Source organism: Phascolarctos cinereus, unplaced genomic scaffold (assembly GCF_003287225.1).
Source record: "Phascolarctos cinereus isolate Bilbo 61053 unplaced genomic scaffold, phaCin_HiC Scaffold_9;HRSCAF=440, whole genome shotgun sequence".
Lineage (NCBI taxonomy): Eukaryota > Metazoa > Chordata > Mammalia > Diprotodontia > Phascolarctidae > Phascolarctos > Phascolarctos cinereus.
This window is the reverse complement of record NW_027556402.1, coordinates 94,730,983-94,752,790: the sequence shown is the minus strand read 5'-3', so window position 1 is coordinate 94,752,790 and position 21,808 is coordinate 94,730,983.

Here is a 21,808-nt window from a genome sequence, read left to right as displayed (position 1 = left end):
TTGAATAAAAGAAAAAAGGAATGGAAGAAAAAAAGTGAAAAGTATTATGCTTCAGTCAGTATTCAAACAATATCTGTTCTTTTTCTGGAGGTTGGTAGTATGCTTCATCATTAGTCCTTTGGAATTTTCTTGGATCATTATACTGCTGAAAATACCTAAGCCATTTACAATTCTCTATAGAAAAATACTGCTATTACTGTGTACAACATTCTCCTGGTTTTGTTCACTTTTCATCAGTTCATGTAAGTCTTTCCATGTTTTTTCTGAGATCATCCTGCTTGTCATTTCTTATAGCAAAATAATATTCCATTGCAATCGTACACCATTTCTTGTTTAGCTATTCCCCGATTTATGGGCATCCCTTCAATTTCCAATTCTCAGCCATCACAAAAAGAGTTGTCATAAATATTTTTGTACAAATAACCCTTCCTCCCCACTTTTTTTTTATGTCTGTGGTATATAGACCTAGCAGTGATATTGCTGGATAAAAGGATATGCACAGTTTTATAGCCCTTTGGGCATAGTTCCAAATTGCTCTCCAGAATGGTTGGATCAGTTCACAACTCCATCATCAATGCATCAGTGTCCCAATTGTCCCACATCCCCTCCAACTTCCACCATTTTCCTTTTTTGTAATATTAGCCAATCTGATAGGTGTGAAGTGGTGTCTCAGAGTTGTTTTAATGTGCATTTCTTTCCTTAACTTCTTTCTTGTTTACTTTGTGGTTAGATTTTTCTAGTTCTGAGAGGGGGAGGTTGAGGTCCCCCACTAGTATAGTTTTGCTACCTATTTCTTCCTATATCTTTCTTAACTTCTTTAAGAATTTGGATGCTAAACCACATGGCACTTATACTTGGTGAAGTAATGATATTACTTCACTATCTCTGGTACCTTTTACCAGGATGTAGTTTACTTCCTTATCTCTTTTAATTAGATCTGTTTTCGCTTTTGCTTTGTATGAGATCAGGATTGCTACCTCTGCTTTTTTTTTTTTACTTCACTTGAAGCATAATATGTTCTCCTCCAACCTTTTACCTTTCCTCTGTGTATGTCCTCTGTTTCAAATGTGTTTCTTGTAAACAACATATTGTAGGATTAAGGTCCTTAATCCACTCTGTTATCCATTTCCATTTTATAGGAGAGTTCATCCCCTTCACATGCAGTTTCTCTAATCAATAGTGATTTAGAACATTTTTATATGACTATAAATATCTTTTTTTCTTTGACTATTAGATTATTAAAAACTACAGATTATTAAAGAACAACACATACTGGAAAGCAGAATTTGGCCACTCTTAATTACCTCATCCAACTCCTTCACTCAGGATACTCAAGATACTCATAATGGTCTGACTCATGACTGATTATAAAAACTGCACTTAGACTCTTCAGTGATCCTGACTATTGTGATTTTTTCCCCGTAGAACTTCTATTGATGTATAAGACACTCAAAATGTATTTGGATCATGCTATGTTATAGCAGTGGTACAGTAGTCAGCATAACTGTATTTGAAATAAATGATGGGTTTATTATTCAGTGAACACATAGATATGGGGATTGTTTGTGAATCTTATCTAGGGTAAAAAAAGTTAAAAATGAAGACTATAAGTGACAAAAAGAAGGGGTAGGAGGTGACCAAGGGAATCTTAAAAGGGGATTGATAAGGGAAACAGATAAGATAAGATGATAAGGAAAACATAAGATAAACAGAAAAGGTTATGTTTGCCTGAGAAAGCCATAAACTACATGTTTATATAAAGCCATCCTATTCTACATATCTGTAGATTATCCAGTCTGAGATGTCTAATAGATAATTAGAGATGTGAAACTGAGCATCAGAAGAGAGGATAGGGCTGGATAAGCAGATTGGCAAATAAGCAGCATAGAAAAGATAATTCATTCCTTGGGAGCTCTTAAGATCACCAACTAAAATCATATAGAAGGAGAAGAGAAAAAGGTATAGCAATGTGTGTGTGTGTGTGTGTGTGTGTGGTGTGTGTGGTGTGAGAGAGAGAGAGAGAGAGAGAGAGAGAGAGAGAGAGAGAGACAGACAGACAGACAGAGAGAACTAGGGGGAGGAGTATAGAGAGCAGATAATAAGGATGATAGCTGTTTTCTTTTATTTGAAGGAGGGTCATATGGAAAATTATTAAATATATATGTATATAGTTTATGCATTTAGTATATATTTATAGATTACATATATTTGTCATACAATATTAATTATATAATAATGTAATGTTTATTATATAACAATATATGCATCTGTTTAACACATTAAATACATATATATTTAATGTCATATATATGAAACAAACACATATGACAGACATATACCCTTAGATCTGTATTTATGCTTATCTCTACAAAAAACTTCTTAGCAGCATTTTTCATGTTTCCAAAGAATTGGAAACAATGTGAATGTTCATCAATTTTTGATTATTTAAACACATTCTAGCATGTGAATTTAAATAAATAATATCTCAGGAGAAGAAATGAGGAAAAATGAGAAAATTTGCATTCCTCCTTTCCCTGGGGAGATAGGAGACTATGTATATGGAACTTTTTATAGAATTCATCAAATGTGATCCGGGTGCTAGTTAGATCTAATCAACTTTTTTTTTCTTTTTTTTAAGAAATCATGAAAGGCTTAATAGGTAAAAAGTAAGAAGAAATATATTTGGAAACAACTGTGATGTTAAAATAAAGGCATCAGTAGTACAAACATAAAAACCTCAGGCAGGATTAGCTACAAGGAAATTAACTAATGAGTCAATTAAATTGGTTTCAATTGTAATTTGAAATGAAGTAACTTAATTAAAGATTGAAATAAAATGATTTATGATGGAAAAGAAAAAAAAATCAAGGGAATCAGTGATCATAAAAAGTCAGCATATTTTAATGAAGAATAGGTCATGCCAGACTAACCTCATTTTCCTTTTTCTGACAGGTTACTAGACTGATAAATCAGGGAAGTACTTCCAACATAACATATCTAGATTTCAGCAAAGCATTTATCAAAGTCTCCTGTGCTATCATTTGAGACAAGATGGAGAGATATCAGAGACACGGTAATACTGGATGGATTTGAAAGAGGTTGAATGTCTGGACTTCCACACATTTTTAGCACATAAATTTGATGAGGGCATACGTAGATGGTGTGCATGTGAAGATGTAGATCAAGCAAAACTGGAAGCAATAATTAAAGTGTGACGATAGGATAAAAATGCTATCTTAACAAGTTAGAAGAATGGGCCAAAACTAATAAATAGGAATTTAATAGAAATAAATATAAAGTTTTACACTTTGGTATAAAAAAAGTGATTTCCTAAAATGGTACCTGAGATTTTAGCTGAAACCACAAGATGAGTCAACAGTAGGTTACACTAATTCCCCCTTTCTAAAATGAGTGAGACCTGCAATTTTATTCTTAGTGTCAATAACAAGGGAATCCTCACTCCCACTATACTCTTTTCTGATCAGCCCACCCATAGAACATTGTATTCAATTAGAGGTACAACATTTATGGATGATATTTCTTAGCTAGATGGGATCCAGAGCAGTGGGTTCAAAGTCAAACTCAAATAGAGATAGTAACCACCAACCTACATATAAGGATAGCTGTGGGTCACATACTGACAATTTTAAAATGTAATATTATTTATGTTTTATTGTATCTTTATTAATTTTGTTTTTTTTTCCCAATTAGATTTTAATCTGGTTCAAGTTGAGCTTGGTAGTGTTGTGTATACGCATTGCTCTATAGGCCATATGTTTGATACCTCTGTTTCAGAGGATGACTATTGGAATGGTGAGGAGTTTCAATGTCATATTATAGGAAGATAAAAAGAAGAAAAGGACCTGAAGAGGAGAAGACAAAGGAAGATGCCGGGGTAGAAAGGGATGGTAGCTTGCTTCCAGCATTTGAAAGGCTGTCATATGGGGAAATAAACAAACAAATAACGCACAACAATTAGAATTATTCTGTTTGCTCCTGGAAGACAAAGAAATAAGAGTTGAAGTGACAGGAATGTGGTCACTGTGCATGCAGCAGATTCATGGAGACACAGGTAAGAGTTGGGTGAATAAGGTGAACATCAAAGATGAATGAGTTACATTGAAAAGGGATCAGCAAGCCCTTACACCAGGGTTCTACTCCTTCTGAATACCTCATATACTCATATACTCCACCTACATTTTATTGTCCCTCTGGCACTTCAAAATCTACGTGTAGAAAATCAAACATCCTTCCACTTACACTTGTTCCTCTTTCTGAAATATATTCTTTCTATCTACAATTCCCCTGCCCCTACCCCATTCACCATGTCTCCCATGTTTATAATTTTGAGGTTAACTTTCACTAACTCCTCTCCTTTCCATCTTATACCCATTAAGGTTAACGATTCTGTTGTTTTCATCTCAGGGATATCTCTTGCATTTATCCCCTGCTTTTTATTTCTACAGAAACTGTTCTAGTAAGTTCATTTTCAGCTACTTGAAAGTGTTTTACCAGCAATAGCCTTCAGCTAAGTCTTCCTGTCTCTACTCTTCCTTTTTCCAATCTATTTTTAAAAAAAATATTGATATCCATTATTTTAAAATTATTTACATTTTCTAATATATTTATCTCATAAGAAACACTTAAATCAAAATGATATTCCTTTTCTCACACTTACAGCCCCATACCTCAAAAAAGAAGAGAAAAGAATATAGTCATATCTCTTTGGGACCAACCTTGGTTATAAAAATTTCACTACTATCATTTCAATTACTTTTTTTCTTCTTTTCACTTAATTATTGTGGTCCTTACTTATATTATTTTTCTGCTGCTGTTTACTTTACTTTGTATCCAGTTTGCAAAAAGTCTTTTTATGCTTCTGTATATTCATCATATCACAGTTTTTGTTTCTCTGCAAACACAAAATAATCTCAGACATTCTTGGTTTGGTCTGTCATTAAACAATAAGTGGAGAAATAGTTGCTAATTGGAAAATATACTAACTGATTCAAGCTAATCTATAGACAACATATATGGAGAATATAGTTAAATACACAACAAAGAATAAAATATTTGTTTCATAATTTTTTCTTCTTGTATTTTCTGAAGAAACCCTAAGTTTAAATTTGGGTGTCCTTGTTTATGATAATATCCCATTGCAGTTATATAACACAATTTGTTTAGCAATTTTCCAATCTGTAGGCAATGAATCTCTTTCCAGCTGTTTGCCATTATGAAAATTGCTACTATAAATATTTTGGCGTCTGTCTCTCTTTTACTTCTTTAGGGTATATACCTATGAATGAGATATCTGGATTCATGGAATGGATAGTAGAATCTTTTTTAAAGCATGCAGTAAAATTCCAAATTTATTTCCATAAAAGTAATAATTCACAACTATACTCATATTATTTATTATTTTCATCTTAGTATTATTTGCTATTTTCCTGGGTGTAAGATAAAACCTTAGAATTTATTTGAATCTCTAATATTTGTGATTTGGACCAATCTTTTCATATTGTTGTTGTAGTCTGAAATTCAACTTTTTGGGAACTAATATTTATATCCCTTGACTATGTGTGTATTTGCATTTATGGGACAGAGGGATATTTGTTCCTTAGATACCAAATCCTTATTAAATTTAGATGATACAAAGATCTATCCTCCTCTCCCAGCTGAATGTTTCCTTTCTGATTTTAATTAAGTTAATTTTATTCATGGAAAAGATTTTCAATTTCATGTAATCAAATTAATTGATTTTATATTTTGGGATCATTTCTGTCCCTTATTTATGAGTTTTTTTCTCACCAGCCACAGTTCTTGAAAGTATTTGATCTGATTTTTTAATGGGTGACTTTCAACATTCAGGTCATTTATCAGTTTTTTTTTTTTTTGCTAGGCAATGAGGTTAAAGGACTTGTCCAAGGTCCTACAGCTTGTGTTAAGTGTCTGATGCTGGATTTGAACTCAGGCTGTCCTGACTCCAGGGCTAGTGCTCTATCCACTGTGCCACCTAGCTGACCCTCTTTTATTCACTTTGAGGTTATTGTGGATTATAGTGTAAGATGTTTGTCTAAAACTTATTTCTGGCAAATTGCTTCTGAGTTTTCTTAAAAGGAAAAAGTATGGACAATTAAATCAAGTTTTAGAAGGAAAAAAATAATTTAAGTAAAATCTAGGTACTAGATTTTTTAAAGTTTATTAATGATGTTTTCTTTTATTTTAGACTTTTTTCTTTAGTATTATATTTTTCCCCAGTTACATGTAAAAACAATTTTGACATTCCTTTTAAAACTTTGAGTTCCAAATTCTTCCCTTCCTATCACCTCTCCCAATTGAGAAGACTAAGGAAAGGTTATACAAATTGGAGTTGGGGACAAGGGAAAAAATAGTTTTAGTAAAAGAGTAAAATTATTTCTCAATTAATTTGTATTCTCAATTTTCAGAAAAACCTGGATTATTGAGTTATTTCCCCCAATGTTTCCTTACCTGAGCACTGACTTAATTTGCTATTTGTTTAGCCAATAGTCATTAGTTTTGGCAATTATTACTTTATAATATAATTTGAGGTTTGAAAGTGCCATTTCCTATTCACTCTTGCTATTTTTTGTTATCTTTGAATATCCAGATTTTTTACTTCTTGAAATGAATTATTAAAATATATTTTCTAGCTCTAGCAAATGTCTGCTTCTGTGGGAGGAATAATATCCTAAGCCCTCCTCTCATTCAAGTTAGGCTAGTTTTTCCTTAAAAGGTATTGACACCCCTCTAGACTTGGTTGCCTCAGAGGACTAAGTTCATATCTACTGGTTATGTTGATCTAGCTTCCTTATCTCCTGAGTATTAAGGCACTTCAAGGAGCTCCATGAAAGTTCAAATGCTTGATTGGTGGATGACTAGGGGTAACTTTTGCTCAACTGAATCAATTCAAGGTGTTCTCAATAATGTTTCATTTCTTTTTTAATTGTATCAAACCTAAACACTAGGAGACTGACCTGAATCAGCCCCAGTGGCCAAGAACACTGTGGTAGCTTGATTTGTATAGCATTAAAACCACTAACTAATTTATTATTGCTTTTTTTATGAGTAGCAATATTCCTTTCCTTATTTAATACATTCATTACAGCATTCCTTTAAGGGACATTATATAGAAAAAGAAATCAGTCCTGTTAGGAGCCATCAAGGTTTTGTGGAAAGAGAACCAGATAGGGAGTCAGACGCAACATTTCAAACATGGCTCTGATATGGCATGGCTAACATCTCTCTTTCTCAGTTTCCTCATCTATTACATGAAGGATCTGGGATAGGTTATATACAAAGGAGGTCCTTTCTAGCTCTCAATCTGTTATTCTATGAATTTACATTTTCAAACATACACTAAAATAGAACTATCCATTTGGTTTATCAATTCCACTTTATCAATGACAGATTTTTGAAAGTTTATTAATGACATTTTCTTTTTAGGCTTTTTTCTTTAGTATTGTATTTTCCCCCAGTTACATGTAAAAACAATTTTAACATTCCTTTGTAAAACTTTGAGTTCCAAATTCTCTCCCTTCCTACCCCCAAATTGAGAAGACAAGTAATTTGATATAGATTATACATGTGTAGTCATGAAAACATATCCATAATAGTCATCTTGTGAAAGAAAACAGAAAAAAATACTCAAGAAAAATAAAGTTAAAAAGTATGCTTTAGTCTGTATTCAGGCACCATCAATTCTTTCTTTTGGGATGGATAGCATTTTTCATCATAAGTCCTTCAGTGTTATCTTGGATCATTGCATTACTGAGAATAGCTAAATCATTCACAGGTGATCATTTTACAATATTACTGTTACTTTGTACACAGTACATTTCACTTTGGATCAGCCCATGCAAGTCTTGTCAGGTTTTTCTGAGAGTATAATGTTCATCATTTCTTATAGTACTATAGTATACCATCATAATCACATACCACAACTTGTTCAGCCATTTCCCAATTGATGGACATCTCTTCAATTTCTAATTCTTTGCCCCCAGAGAAAAGCTGCTATAAATATTGTTGTACATATAGGTCCTTTTCCTTGCTTTTTAAAAATCTCTTTGGGGACACAACCTAATAGCGATCTAGCAGTCTAGGTCAAAGCATATGCATGGTTTCATAGCCCCTTGGCAATAGTTCCAAATTGCTCTACAGAATGGTTGAATCAGTTTGCAACTCCACCAACTATGCATTAATGTCTCATTTTTCCCATATCCCCTCCAACATTTATCATTTTCCTTTTCTGTCCTATTAGCCAATCTACTAAGTATAAGGTAGTACTTCAGAAATGTTTCGATTTGCAATTCTCTAGTCAATAGTGAATTAGAGTATTTTTATATGACTATAGTTAGCATTGATTACATCATCTAAAAACTGATCATATCTTTTGATCATTTATCAGTTGAGGAATGGCTCTTATTTTTATAAATTTGATTCAGTTTTCTGTATGTTGGAAAAATGAGGACTTTATCAAAGAAACTTGCTTCAATTTTTTTCCAGTTACTGTTAATAACTGTATTTCTCTCCATCTTATTATCTGCCCCCATTTATTCTATTCTCTCTCTCCTTTTACCCAATCTCTTCTCAAAAGTGTTTTGCTTATGACTAACCCTCATTCAATCTGTCTTCCCTTCTATCACCATCACCCCTTCTCTGATCTCCTTCCCCTTCTACTTTTCTGTAGGATAAGATAGATTTTTATGCCCAATTGGTTGTATATATCTTGTGCATATCTTTGAGCAAATTTGATGACAGTAAGGTTCACTCACTCCCTCTCGCCATCCTCCTCTTCCCCTTCACCAGAAAAGATTTTTCTTGCCTCTCTTATATGAGATAATTAACCCCATTCTACCTCTCCTTATTTCTTTCTCTTGGTACATTCCTCTCTCTCTCTCCCCTTAACTTTATTTTTTTAGATATCATCCCTTCATATTGAATTCATAATTGTGCCCTCTATCTATGTATATTTCTAACTATCCCAATAATGAGAAAGGTCTTATGAGTTACAAGTATCATCTTCCCATGTAGGAAAGTAAACAGTATAACCTTATTAAGTGCCTTATGATTTCCCTTTCCTGTTTGCCTTTTTATGCTTCTTTTGAATCTTGCATGTGAAAGTCAACTTTTCTATTCAGCTCTGGTCTTTCCATCAAGAATGCTTGAAAGTCTTCTATTTCATTGAACATCCATTTTTCCCCCCTGAAGGAGTATACTTTTGCTGGGTAGGAAATTCTTGGTTGTAATCCTAGCTTCTTCACCTTCCAGAATATCATATTCCAAGCTCTTCAAGCTTTTAATGTAGAAGCTGCTAAATATTGTGTTATCCTGACTGTGGTTCAACCACATTTGAATTGTTTCTTTCTGGCTGTTTGCAATATTTTCTCCTTGACCAGGGAACTCTGGAATTTGAGGAGAATATTCCTGGGACTCTTCATTTCTTTCCATTTCTATTTTACTATCTGGTTCTAGAATATCTAGGCAGTTTTCTTGAATGATTTCTTGAAAGATCATGGCTAGGATTTTTTGTTTTAATCATTGCATTTAGGTAGTCCAATAACTTTGAAATTCTCCTGTATCTATTTTACAGGTCAATTGTTTTTTTTCCAATGAGATATTATACATTGTCTTCTTTTTTTTCCATTGTTTTGGTAGTTTTATTGTTTCTTTATCTTTCACAAAGTCATTAGCTTCCATTTGTTCCATTCTAATTTTTCAGGAATTACTTTCTTCAGTGAGCTTTTGGACTTCCTTTTACATTTGACTAATTCTGTTTTTTAAAACATTCTCCTAATTGGCTTTTTGGATCCCTTTTACCATTTGGCTAGTCTTTTTATTTTTAAGATGTTATTTTCTTCAGTATTTTGTTTTTGTTTCCTTTGCCAAGCTGTGGACTTATTTTTTCATGATTTTCTTGCATCACCCTCATTTCTCTTCCCAATTTTTCCTCTACCTCTCTTATTTGATTTTTAAAATCAGTTTTAAGCTCTTCCCTGGCCTGAGACCAATTCATGTATATTTTGGAGGCTTTGGATGTAGGAGTTTTGACTTTGTTGTCTACTTCTGAGTTTTTGTTTTGATCTTCTTTGTCACCATAGTAACTTTCTATAGTCAGTTTTTTTTTATTTGTTGTTTGCTCATATTCCCAGCCTACTACTTAACTCTTTGTTAAAGTAGAGCTCTGCTTCCGGGGTGGAGGCAGCACTGGCCCAAGCTTCTGGGCTTTTGTGCAGCTGTTTTCAGAGATACTTCTACAGACCTTTATGTTTTCAAGGTTGTATGATCTAAGGAGAGGTGTTTACTTGTCTCCTGGCCTGTGAGTGATCACAAGCACTCTTTTCTGACCTGGAACTGTAAGGAGGGTCCCCCCTCTACTGTGGAAACAAGCTTTGTTATGTTAGTGCTCAACCTAAGACTGCCACACAGGACTGGGACCCATATCTGAATGTGGGCAAAGCAATAGAGTCCTACCTCCATGCTAGCAAAAAGATCCTTGTAATCTCAATCTCACCAGTTGTTTGACTCCCTTACTGTCTGTGAGCTGAGAGCTACAGAAGCAGCTGGTTCCACTGCTGCTACTGATTCAGTCACTCCCAAGGCCTATTCCTGGTTTGGTAGGACTGAGGTGTGTTGGCACAGTGTGTGCTGGACTGTACTCCACTCTCACCTAGGTGTGATAGACCCTTCTTGCTCACCTTCTAAGCTGTTTTTGGCATCTGTGGGTTGAGAGGTCTGGAAACCACCACTGCTGCTAGTGATTCAGTCACCCCAAGGTCTGTTCTGCATTTGCTGGGCCTGGTCTGCAGTGGTGCAACCACAGCTGGACTGCATTCCTCTCACCCTGGTGCAACAGCCATCTCCTGCCAATCTTCCAAGCTCTCTTGGGCTGGGACTTTGTTTCACTCCATCTTTTTGTGGGTTCTGCTGCTATAGAATTTGTTCAGAGTCATTTTTAAAGGTATTTGGAGGGGTTTGGGGGACAGAACAGGTGAGTTCCTGCCTTTGCTCTGCCTCTCTGACATTTTCAATGCCAGATTTTTGAGGTTTGTATTATATAAGGTTTGCATGTACATAGATATAGATATAGACATATAGATAGATGTATGTATGTATATGCACACATCTGCATACATGTATAATGCACACATACATGTTATACATAATATACATGCAGGTATATGCTTATATATCTGTATGTATATATATATGTGTGTGTATGTGTGCGTGTGTGTGTGTGTGTGTGTGTGTGTGTATAAACAGATACACACATAGGTATTATTAAGAAGTCTTTTTATTCAACCTTCAACATAGACTTCCAAATCCAACTTATAAACTTAGTACACTAGTCCTTTCTCTGTTTTATCTTTTTCTTTCTTTCTGCATTTATGTCACTGAAGAGTTTTCTACAAAACCCTAGAGTGCCTCCAGACTCTTCAGAGAAATGTTCTAGTGATATAATGGCTATCTGTCACTTCCTACTACTTTTTGGATAAAGCCGCTTTTATGACAGTACAAGATAATCACTTCTTAAGTCTTCCTAGAAGAAAGTTCAGCTTTATTCAAGGATATTACCTTATAGACACATGAAACATCAATGTATTTCATGGCTGCCTCTGTTCCTTGGAAGAGCTTAGCTTATTTTTGTTGTTAAAAAAAGATGAAGGAAAGGGGACTTTGAGTGAATGGAGATAGATGTAAGATGAAAATAGGAATCTACTACCAAGACTTCTCTCCACACTAGACTCACTGATACTGATAATACCTGCTGAAGAGCTATGCTTCTCTATGTCCTTTTTTTAGTGGAATCTGCTTGAGATTTATTCATTACTCATCATAAGCCTTGGAAAAGGTAGATCATCCTAATTATTTCCAGTTTAGAGATCAAGAACCTGAGTCTTATGAATTCTCTTGACTAAGATAAAAAAAGGCATTCATTCTTAGACCTCATAAGAAATAGTGTTGCTGTTTCAATTAGAATTTGAAAATTAAAATATAGTCATTTAATTCCATTGAAATTCACCCAAGAATCATTTCCCCATCAATTTTAGGTAAATATAGGTATTCTTTTACCTCTGCAGCCTCCCAAAAGTGAAATTATTAACAGTAGAGAGTCAGAATATTCCTTATTATTTATTTTATTTTAAGTAAATGATGAAACATCTTTGTGAAAGAGCTAGCAAAAATGAAGTATATAGCATGCACCTTTCGCATGCCTAGCACCTAGAATAGTTACTAGCAACATAAAGAATGACAAGAAGTGAGGTGAATAAAATATACCGGTTAAGTGATATAGAACTGACCATTATCACTCATAATGGCATATTACCTTATATTATCTATATAAAGTAGCTAAGATAAGAAATGTTCTAATCAGAAGCCTAAGTACTTATGACTTTCAAATAACTTTCATCTTTAAAACAATCCATAATTTTTGCATGTCTTGTCAGCCACAATGAAAAGAATAATAATTCCTTACATTTATAAATGTTTGCCAAGCATTTCATATAATTATCCTTTTTGACCATCACAACAACCCAGGGATAGACATACTCTTTTTCTCATTTTACAGAGTAGAAAACTGAAGTAGACAGGGGTCAAGAGACTTTCATGGGATCATGTAGAAAAGTGCCTGAAAAAGGATTTCAGCCTGTCTTCCTGACTAGAGGTCCACCATGCCATTCACTATGCTACCCTATACCTATCTTCAAGGATAGGCAGTGATAGATAATGGTCACCATACATTATATTGTCTTTATCTCTTCTGTCATTCATATATGGAAAAAATAGACATATGCATCCCTAGGAAAGTACAGGCTTGGGGATAAATTTTGTGCTCCTCCTCTTACCTCCCTTATTTTTATTTTTTTTTGTAGGGGTAAAATAAAACCACTTTCCTATGTTTCATTTTGTTTCTCCTGGTTTCTTTCATCCCCTTGCTTTCCTCACCAAATTTGCAGCCAGCCAATCAAAACAAACAGCTCTAAGATCACAGTACTGTAAAAATGCTGAGTTATTTGGAGAGCTTTACAATGATAAATTATACAAACTTACTTGTTCACATAATCAAAACTTCATTGTCATGAAAGGGGAGGAAGTGTGGGGGAGTTGTCATCAATTTTTCTAATATTGGTTTTAGCTATGGATTATTGTTTTGTGATGTGTTGCCAGTCTTGCAAATATTCTCTCTCTGTGTGTGCTCTCACACTTTTAAGTATAAGAGTAAATGTTACTACCAAACCAGTCTACTAGCTCTTCCTTGTACTTCACATTCTATCTTATGCTTCCATTACTTTGTAAAGGTTGTCCCTCGTGCTGTGAATGCATGTCTTTCTCACTGTGCCTCTTAGACCATATAACTTCATTCAAAGGTCACCCAAAGTGCCATCTGTTACAGTGAGCCTTTCTTGAACATCTTGATTGTGGTTCACCTCAAATTATCTTGTTACTCTGATTAATCATGAAATCAATTCTACTGAGATAACCTTTTTTCTATTGATGGCAGCAAGGGAGAGGCCATGCCAAAGTGTTTACAGGATCAAAGATTTAGAGATAGAAAATACATTAATACTCATCTACTCAACAAACTCTAATGGCTCCTTATTGCCTCCAAGATCAAAACCAAAACCCGCTACTGGGCATCAAAAGCCATTCAATCTTTCCCACACCTATCTTTCCAGTCTTTTCATACTTTATTCCCTGCCATGTACTCTTAGATCCATTGACATTGGCCTTCCTGCTGTTCATTGAACAAGATATTACAGCTATTGGCTCTAGGCATTTTCTCTGGCTGCTCCTCATGCAAATAATGCTTTCCCTCCTCAACTCTAAGAATGGCTATCCTGGCTTCTTCTAAATCCCAACTAAAATACCCTCTGCTACAGAAGGCCTTTCTTACCCCTTCCTATTTCTAGTGCTTTCTCTCTTTTTAATTATATTTAACTATCCTGAATATAACTTGTATGTGTGTATTTGTTTGCTTGTCTTCCTCCCCTCATTAGAATGTGAGTTCTTGGAGGGCAGGGACTGTCTTTTGCCTTTTTTAGTGTACTCATTGCTCATCACAGTGCCTGGCATGTAGGAGGTACTTAATAAATGATTACTCACAGACTGATCTAGTACAACGTCCTCATTTTGTAGTTGAAGAAACTGAGGCCAAGAGAGATTTAGAAATCTACCCACAGGCAGAGCCAAGATGGCAGAGTAAAGGCAGGGACTCACCTGAGGTCTCCCCCAAACCACTCCAAATACCTTTAAACATAATTCTAAACAAATTCTAGAGCAGCAGAACTGATTGAAACAAATTATCAGCCAAGGACAACTTGGAAAGTGGACAGGAAAAGTCTGTTGCACCAGGGTAAAGGAAGAGTACAATGCAGTATGGGCCACAGCACTGCAGACCAGGCTCCGGAAAACCCAGAGCAGCCTCAGGATGACTGAATCACTGGCAGAAATGGTGGTTTCCAGACTTCTCAGCCCACAGACACCAAACCAAAGACAACTTAGAAGGTCAGCAGGAAGGATCTGTCTCATGTGGGTGAGAGCGGAGCACAGTCCAGGGCAGAACAAGTTAGCACAACCCTGCCACAGCAAAACCAGAAACAGGCCTTGGGAGCCACTGAATTAACACCAGCAGTGGCAGCAGCTGCTTCTGAAACTTTCAGTCCACAGATGGTAGGGGGATCAAGCAACTGGTCAGAAGGAGATTGCAGGGATCTTTTTTGCTAGCACTGAAGCAGGGCTCTGTTGCTTTGACCATACTCAGGTCCAGGTCATAGTCCTGGGTGGCAGTCCCAAGGAGAGGAGGAGTACTAGCATGGAAGAGTTTGTGGTCACAGTGGAGGGGGAGGGACCCTCCTCACAGTCCCAGGGCAGAAAAGAGTGCTTGTGTTCACTCACAGACTAAAGCACAGGCCAGGAGAGTGGCACACACCTCTCCTTAGATAGTACCACCTTAGAAGAACTGAAAACATAAAAGTCTCTAGAAGTATCTCTAAAAGCAGCTGCATAAAATCTCTGAAGCTTGGGATGGAGGGCTCTCTACTGTGGAAGCAGAGCCTTAATTCAATAAAAAGTTAAAAGTCAAGTAGTAGGCTGGTAATATGAGTACACAATAGAAAACAATAATTAAAAAACTGACTCTAAAAAGTTACTATGGTGACAAGGAAGATCAAAACAAAAACTCAGAAGAAGACAACAAAGTCAAAGCTCCTACGCACAAGAAAGATATGAATTGGCCTCAGGAACAAGGAAAAGCTCAAAAAGGATTTTGAACATCAAGTAAGAGGGGCGGAGCCAAGATGGAGGAGTGAAAACAGTGACTTGCATGAGTTCTCCCTCAAACCCTCCAAATACCTACAAAAAGTGGCTCTAAACAAATTCTAAAGCAGCAGAATCCACAAAAATAGAGTGAAACAAATTCCAAACCCAAGACAACCTGGATGGTTGATCAGAAAGGTATATCCTGCTGGTGTTGGAGAAAAGCATGGGTGCACAGGCCACAGTGAACCTGGAGCAGGCCTCAGAGGACTGAATTGCAGGCATCTGTGGCAGTTTCCAGACCTCTCAACCCACTAATGCCAAAGAGAACTTAGAATGTCAGTGGGAAAAGTCTGTTTCTGTGGTGAGAGAGAACCTAGCTCTCAGCCCAACTTCCTGAGTGTGGCTTGGGGTGGTGGCTGCTTCCTGAGCTTCTGGCCCACAGACTGAGGGGGAATTGGGTGGCTGATCAGATAGGGATTGCAGGGATCTCTTTGCCAATGCTGAGGCAAGAATCTCTTGCTTTGCCCGTGTGTGGAATTGGGTCACAGTTCTAGGTGGTTGTCCTGGGGGCAAGGAGGAGCACTGGCATGGTGGAGCTTGTAGTGGCAGACAATAGAAAAGCCTCGTCACAATTCCAAGACAGAAAAGTGTGCTTGTGGTCACTCATAGACCAGAGCACAGGCCAGAAAAGGAGTAAACACCTGGTCCCTTATCATACCACCTCTGAAGAACTGAAAATTTACAGGTCCCTAGAAATATCTCTCAAAATAGCTGTACAAATCCCCAAAGCTGGGGACAGTACATTCTCCACATTGGAAGCAGACCTCTACCTTGATAAAGAGTTTTGAACTCAAGTAATTGGATGAGATCATGAGCAAACTTCAAAATAAGTGTCAGACCATAGGATCTTTTTTTGGTAACAAAGAGGATCAAAACATACAACCAGAAGAAGACAATAAAGTCAAGCTCCTACATCCAAAGCCCCCAAGAAAAATGTGAATCAGTCCCAGGCCTTGGAAGAGCTCAAAAAGGATTTTGAGAAGCAAATAAGAGAAGTAGAGAAAAAATTGGGAAGAGAAATGAGAGTGATGCAAGAAAATCATGAAAAACAAGTCAACAGTTTGCTAAAGGAGACCCAAAAAATACTGAAGAAAATAACACCTTAAAAAATAGCCTAACCCAAATGGCAAAAGAGGTTCAAAAAGCTAATGAGGAGAAGAATGCCCTAAAAAGCAAAATTAGCCAAGTGGAAAAGGAAGTCCAAAAGCTTACTGAAGAAAACGCTTCCTTAAAAATTAGAATAGAGCAATTTGAAGCTAGTGACTTTATGAGAGATCAAAACACTGTAAAACAAATCCAAAAGAATGAAAAACTAGAAAACAATGTGAAATATCTCATTGTAAAAACAACTGACCTGGAAAATATATCCAGGAGAGAGAATTTAAAAATTATTGGACTATCTGAAAACCATGATCACAAAAAGAAATTATCAAGGAAAACTGCTCTGATATTTTAGAACCAGAGGGCAAAATAGAAATGGAAAGAATCCACTGATCTCCTCCTGAAAGATATTTCCAAAGGAAAACTCCTGGAATATGGTAGCCAAATTCCAGAGTGTTCAGGTCAAGGAGAAAATATTACAAGCTTCCAGAAAGAAACAATTCAAGTATTGTGGAAACACAATCAGGGTAACACAAGATTTACCAGCTTCTTCATTAATGGACCAGGGGGCATGGAATATAATATTCTGGAGGGCAAAGGAGATAGGATTATAACCAAGAATCACCTACCCAGCAAAACTGAGTATAATCCTTCAGGGGAAAAAATGATCATTCAGTGAAATAAAGGACTTTCAAGCATTCTTGATGAAAAGAGCAGAGGTGAATAGAAAATTTGACTTTCAGATACAAGACTTAAGTGGAACACGAAGAGGTAAACAGGAAAAAGAAATCAGAAGAGATTTATTAAGGTTGAACTGTTTACATTCCTGCATGGAAAGATGATATTTATAACTCATGAGACCTTTGTCAGTATTAGGGTAGTTGGAAGAAAAAAATTATATGTATGTATGTATGTATAGATAGATAAATAGAAAGATATATCTCTATCTAGAGGACACAGGGCGAGATAAAGTTGAAGGGGTCATATCTGGAGAATAAAATTAAGGGGTGAGAGAGGATTATACTGGGAGAAGGAGAAAGGGAGAGGTAGAATGGGATAAATCATCTCATATGAAACAGAGAAGAAAAGGCTTTCACAGTGTAGGGGAAATGGGGGAAGGTGAGAGGGAATGAGTGAATCTGATTCTCATAGGATTTGGCTTAAGGAGGAAATAACATACACATTCAATTGGGAATAGAAATCTATCTTACCCTACAGGAAAATTTCGGGAGAAGGGGACAAGAGAGCAGGGGAAAGATAGCAAGGAGAGCAGATTGGGAAAGGAGGCAATGAGAAGCAAGTACTTCTGAGGAGGGGACAGGTTCAAAAGAAAGAATAGAATAAATGTGGGGGACAGGATAGGATTAAAGGAAGGAGAGTTAGTTTTTCACAACATGACTACTATGGAAGTGTTTTGCACAACTTCACATGTATAATCTATATTGACTTGCTTGCATTTTCAGTGAGGTTGAGTGGGGAGGGAGGAAGGGAGAAAATTTGGAACCCAAAGTTTTACAAACACATTTTAAAAAAATGTTTTCACATGTAACTGGGAAATAAGAAATAGAAGAAATGAGGTACAGAAATATATCCTGCCCTACATGAAAATAGAAAGGGAAGGGGATAAGAGAAGAGGGGGAGAGATAGAAGGGAGGGCAGACTATGGGAAGGGATATTCAGAATGCATGCCATCTTGGGTGGGGGGAGGGGCAAGATCGTCTGAAAATTTGAAACTCAGAATCTTGTGGAAGTAAATGTTGAAAACTAAAAATTAAAAAAAAAAGAAAAAAGAAGAAAAAAAGAAAAAACAGACTATTGTGATGTAAAAAAAAGAAAAAAATCAAGTAAGAGGAAGAGGGAAAATTGGGAATAAAAATGAGAGTGATATAAGAAAATCATGAAAAATGAGTCAACAACTTGGTAAAGGAGACAAAAAATACTGAAATAATATCTTAAAAAACAGACTAGGCCAAATAGTAAAATGTCCAAAAAGCTACTGAGGAGGAGAATGCCTTAAAAAGCAGAATTGTTCAAATGGAAAAGAAGGTCTAAAAGCTCACTGAAGAAAATAATTCCTTAAAAAAAATAATTCCTTAAAAATTAGAATGGAGAAAATGGAAGGTAATGACTTTATGAGGAAAAAACAATCAAACAAAACTAAAGAATGAAAAAAATGGAAGATAAAGTGAAATATCTCATTGGAAAACACCTGACCTGGAAAATAGATACAAGAGAGATAATTTCCAAAAGTTATTGGACTACCTGAAAGCAATGATTTAAAAAAAAAAGGCCCAGATACGATCTTTCAATAAATTATCCAGGAAAACTGCCCTGATACTTGAGAACCAGAGGGTAAAATATAAATTAAAAGAATCTACCAATCGCCTCCTGAAGGAGACCCCAAAATGAAAACTGCTATCAATATTCTAGCCAAATTCCAGAGTTCCCAGGTGAAGAAGAAAAATACTGTAAGATGCAAAAAAAAGCCTCAAAAGATACATTTGAAGTATGGTGGGGCTATGGTCAAATAACACAAGATTTAGTAGCTTCTATGTTAAAGGATCTGAGGGCTGGAATATCATATTCTTGAGGGCCAACGAGCTAGGATTACAACCAAGAATCATCTGCTTTCAAGCATTCTTGATGAAAAGACCAGAGCCGAATAGAAAATTTGTCTTTCACATACAAGACTCAAGAGAAGCATAAAAAGGCAAACAGAAAAGTGAAATCATAAGAGATTTAATAAGGTTGAAGTATTTACATTCCTACATGGGAAGATGATATTTATAACTCATAAGACCTTTCTCATTATTAAGATAGTTAAAAGGAGTAGATGTAGACACAGTGAAAGGTGTGAGTTGAATATGAAGAGATGATATTTTTTTAAAAATGAAATTAAATGGTGAGAGAGGAATGGGCTGTGAGAAAGAGAAAGGGAGAGGTAGAATGGGGTGAATTATCTCACATGAAAGAGGTAAGAAAAAGCTTTTACAGTGGAGGGGAAGAGGGGGGAAGATGAGGAGGAGTGAACCTTACTGTCATCAGAATTGGCTCAAAGAGGCAATAGCATACACATGCAATTGGGTATAGAGATTTATCTTATCCTACAGGAAAGTAGGAGGGAAGGGATAAGAATGGGGGGGTGATAGAAGGGAAGGCAGATTGGAGGAGGGGTAGTCAGAAACAAAACACTTTTGAGAAGAGACTGGATGAAAGGAAAGAGATAATAGAACAAATGGAGGGGAGAAGGAGAATAGGATGGAAGGAAATACAGTTATCAATAGTAAGTATGAAAAAAAATTGAAGCAAGTTTCTTGATAAAGGCCTTATTTCTCAAACATATAGAGAACTGAGTCAAATTTATAAAAAAATAAAAAGAGCCATTCGCCAATTGATAAATGATCAAAAGATAGGATCAGTTTTCAGATGAAGTAATCAAAGCTCTCTATAGCCAAATGAAAATATGCTCTAACTCATTATTCATTGGAGAAATTCAAATTGAAATAATTTTGAGGTACTACCTCATACCTATTAGATTGGCTAATGGGGGAAAAATGAGACATTAATGCACAGTTGGTAGAGTTGTAAAGTGTTTCAACCATTCTCTAAAGCAATTTGGAAGCCTTCCCAAGGGGCTATAAAACTATGCATATCCTTTGACCTAACAATACCACTACTAGGTCTGTATCCCCAAAGAGATAAAAAACAAAAAATGGGGAAAAAAATCCCTGTATGTACAAAAATACTTATAGTAGCTCTTTTCTGGGGGCAAAAAATTGGAATTTGAGGATATGCACATCAATTGAAAAATGGCTGAACAATTTGTGGCATCTGATCATGATGGAATACTATTGTACTATAAGAAAGGATGAACAGGATGTTCTCAGAAAAACCTGTGAAGGCTTGCATGGGCTGACCCAAAGTGAAATGTACTGTGTACAAAGTAACAGCAATATTGAAGACAATCAGCTGTGAATTGCTTAGCTATTCTCAGAAATAAAATAATCCAAGAAAACTCTGAAGGACTTGTGAAAAATGCTATCTATCCCCAGAGAAAGAACTGGTGGTGAATGAATACATATTGAAGCATACTTTTTTAAACTTTATTTTTCCTGAGTTTATTTTTTGTCTGTTTTCTTTCCCAACATGACTATTGTGGATACGTTCTCATGACTACACATATATATCTTATATCAAATTGTTTGCCTTCTCAATGAGGGTGAGTGGGGAAGGAGGAGGGAAGGGAGAGAATTTGGAACTCAAAGTTTTTAAAAGGAATGTTTAAAATTGTTTTTTCATGTAACTGGGAAAAATAAAATACCAAATAAAAATACTAAATCAATCTATCCAAAATCTCACAGGTTGTAAAATGAACTCAGGTTTTCCTGACTCTAAGTCTAGCATCATCTAAGCTCCTTATGACATCATAAGACTGAGTTCAAATCTCATTTGCCACCACCTACTCTTTTTGGTTTTGACTCAATTTCATCACAATGCTCCTACTAGGTCTTTCCCTCCTTTTCACTTTCCTTTTTTTGTATTGTCTTTATCAAATTGAATCTACCAAGATTAAGTGACCCTAGAGGAAAGTCACTTAACTCTTCTACATTCAATTTCCTTATCTGTAAAATGAAGGGAGTTGGAATTAACATCCTGTAAGGTTCTCTCTAGCTCTAAATCTAGAATCCCATAATTCTAAATTTTAACAATTTAAGCACTAATTAGAGTAGTTCTTAGACTGATAATCTGGGAAAAGGAGGAAAACTTGACTAAGCAGTGACTTCTTGGTTAAAAGATGAGTTTCTGACAAGATCCAGAGTCAAGCAGCAGGAAGGGATAGATAGAGCAACAGAGTACTTGAGGACAGATCCCCTTTCACACATTCTTTGAGTTAAAAATTAGCTAATTCCCTAGTGACTGCTCTCTTTTCCCACTCATGCACAGTTCTTACCCTTTTCAATGGAGCCTAACCCTTTGAGAAGCACTATAAGTCCTGAGGACTGAATGGATCCGTGGGAGAGGTTGGGCTCATTTTAAAAGGAAGAAGAGGTGTCTTGACTGAGTATAGGCTTATTGGTGGGTCCTTTGTGTTTTATATGTTCTGTCAGATGAAACAAAGCCGGTCCTATATTGTAATTGTTTTCCTGATTATTGAATGGGATCCTGAGGGCCCCTTTATCTTTACTGCAGAAACTGGGCACGAGGCTGTGAGGATCCCAGTGGAGGAATATGACACTCACACACACACAAAATAGTTATTTAGTGAAAGGTCCTTCCCTACTCCCCCCTCCTTCCTGTACTATTTCTGCATAAACTCAGATCTTGAAGCTCTGGATGATACATTACATGTTTAAATCCACTGTGACCA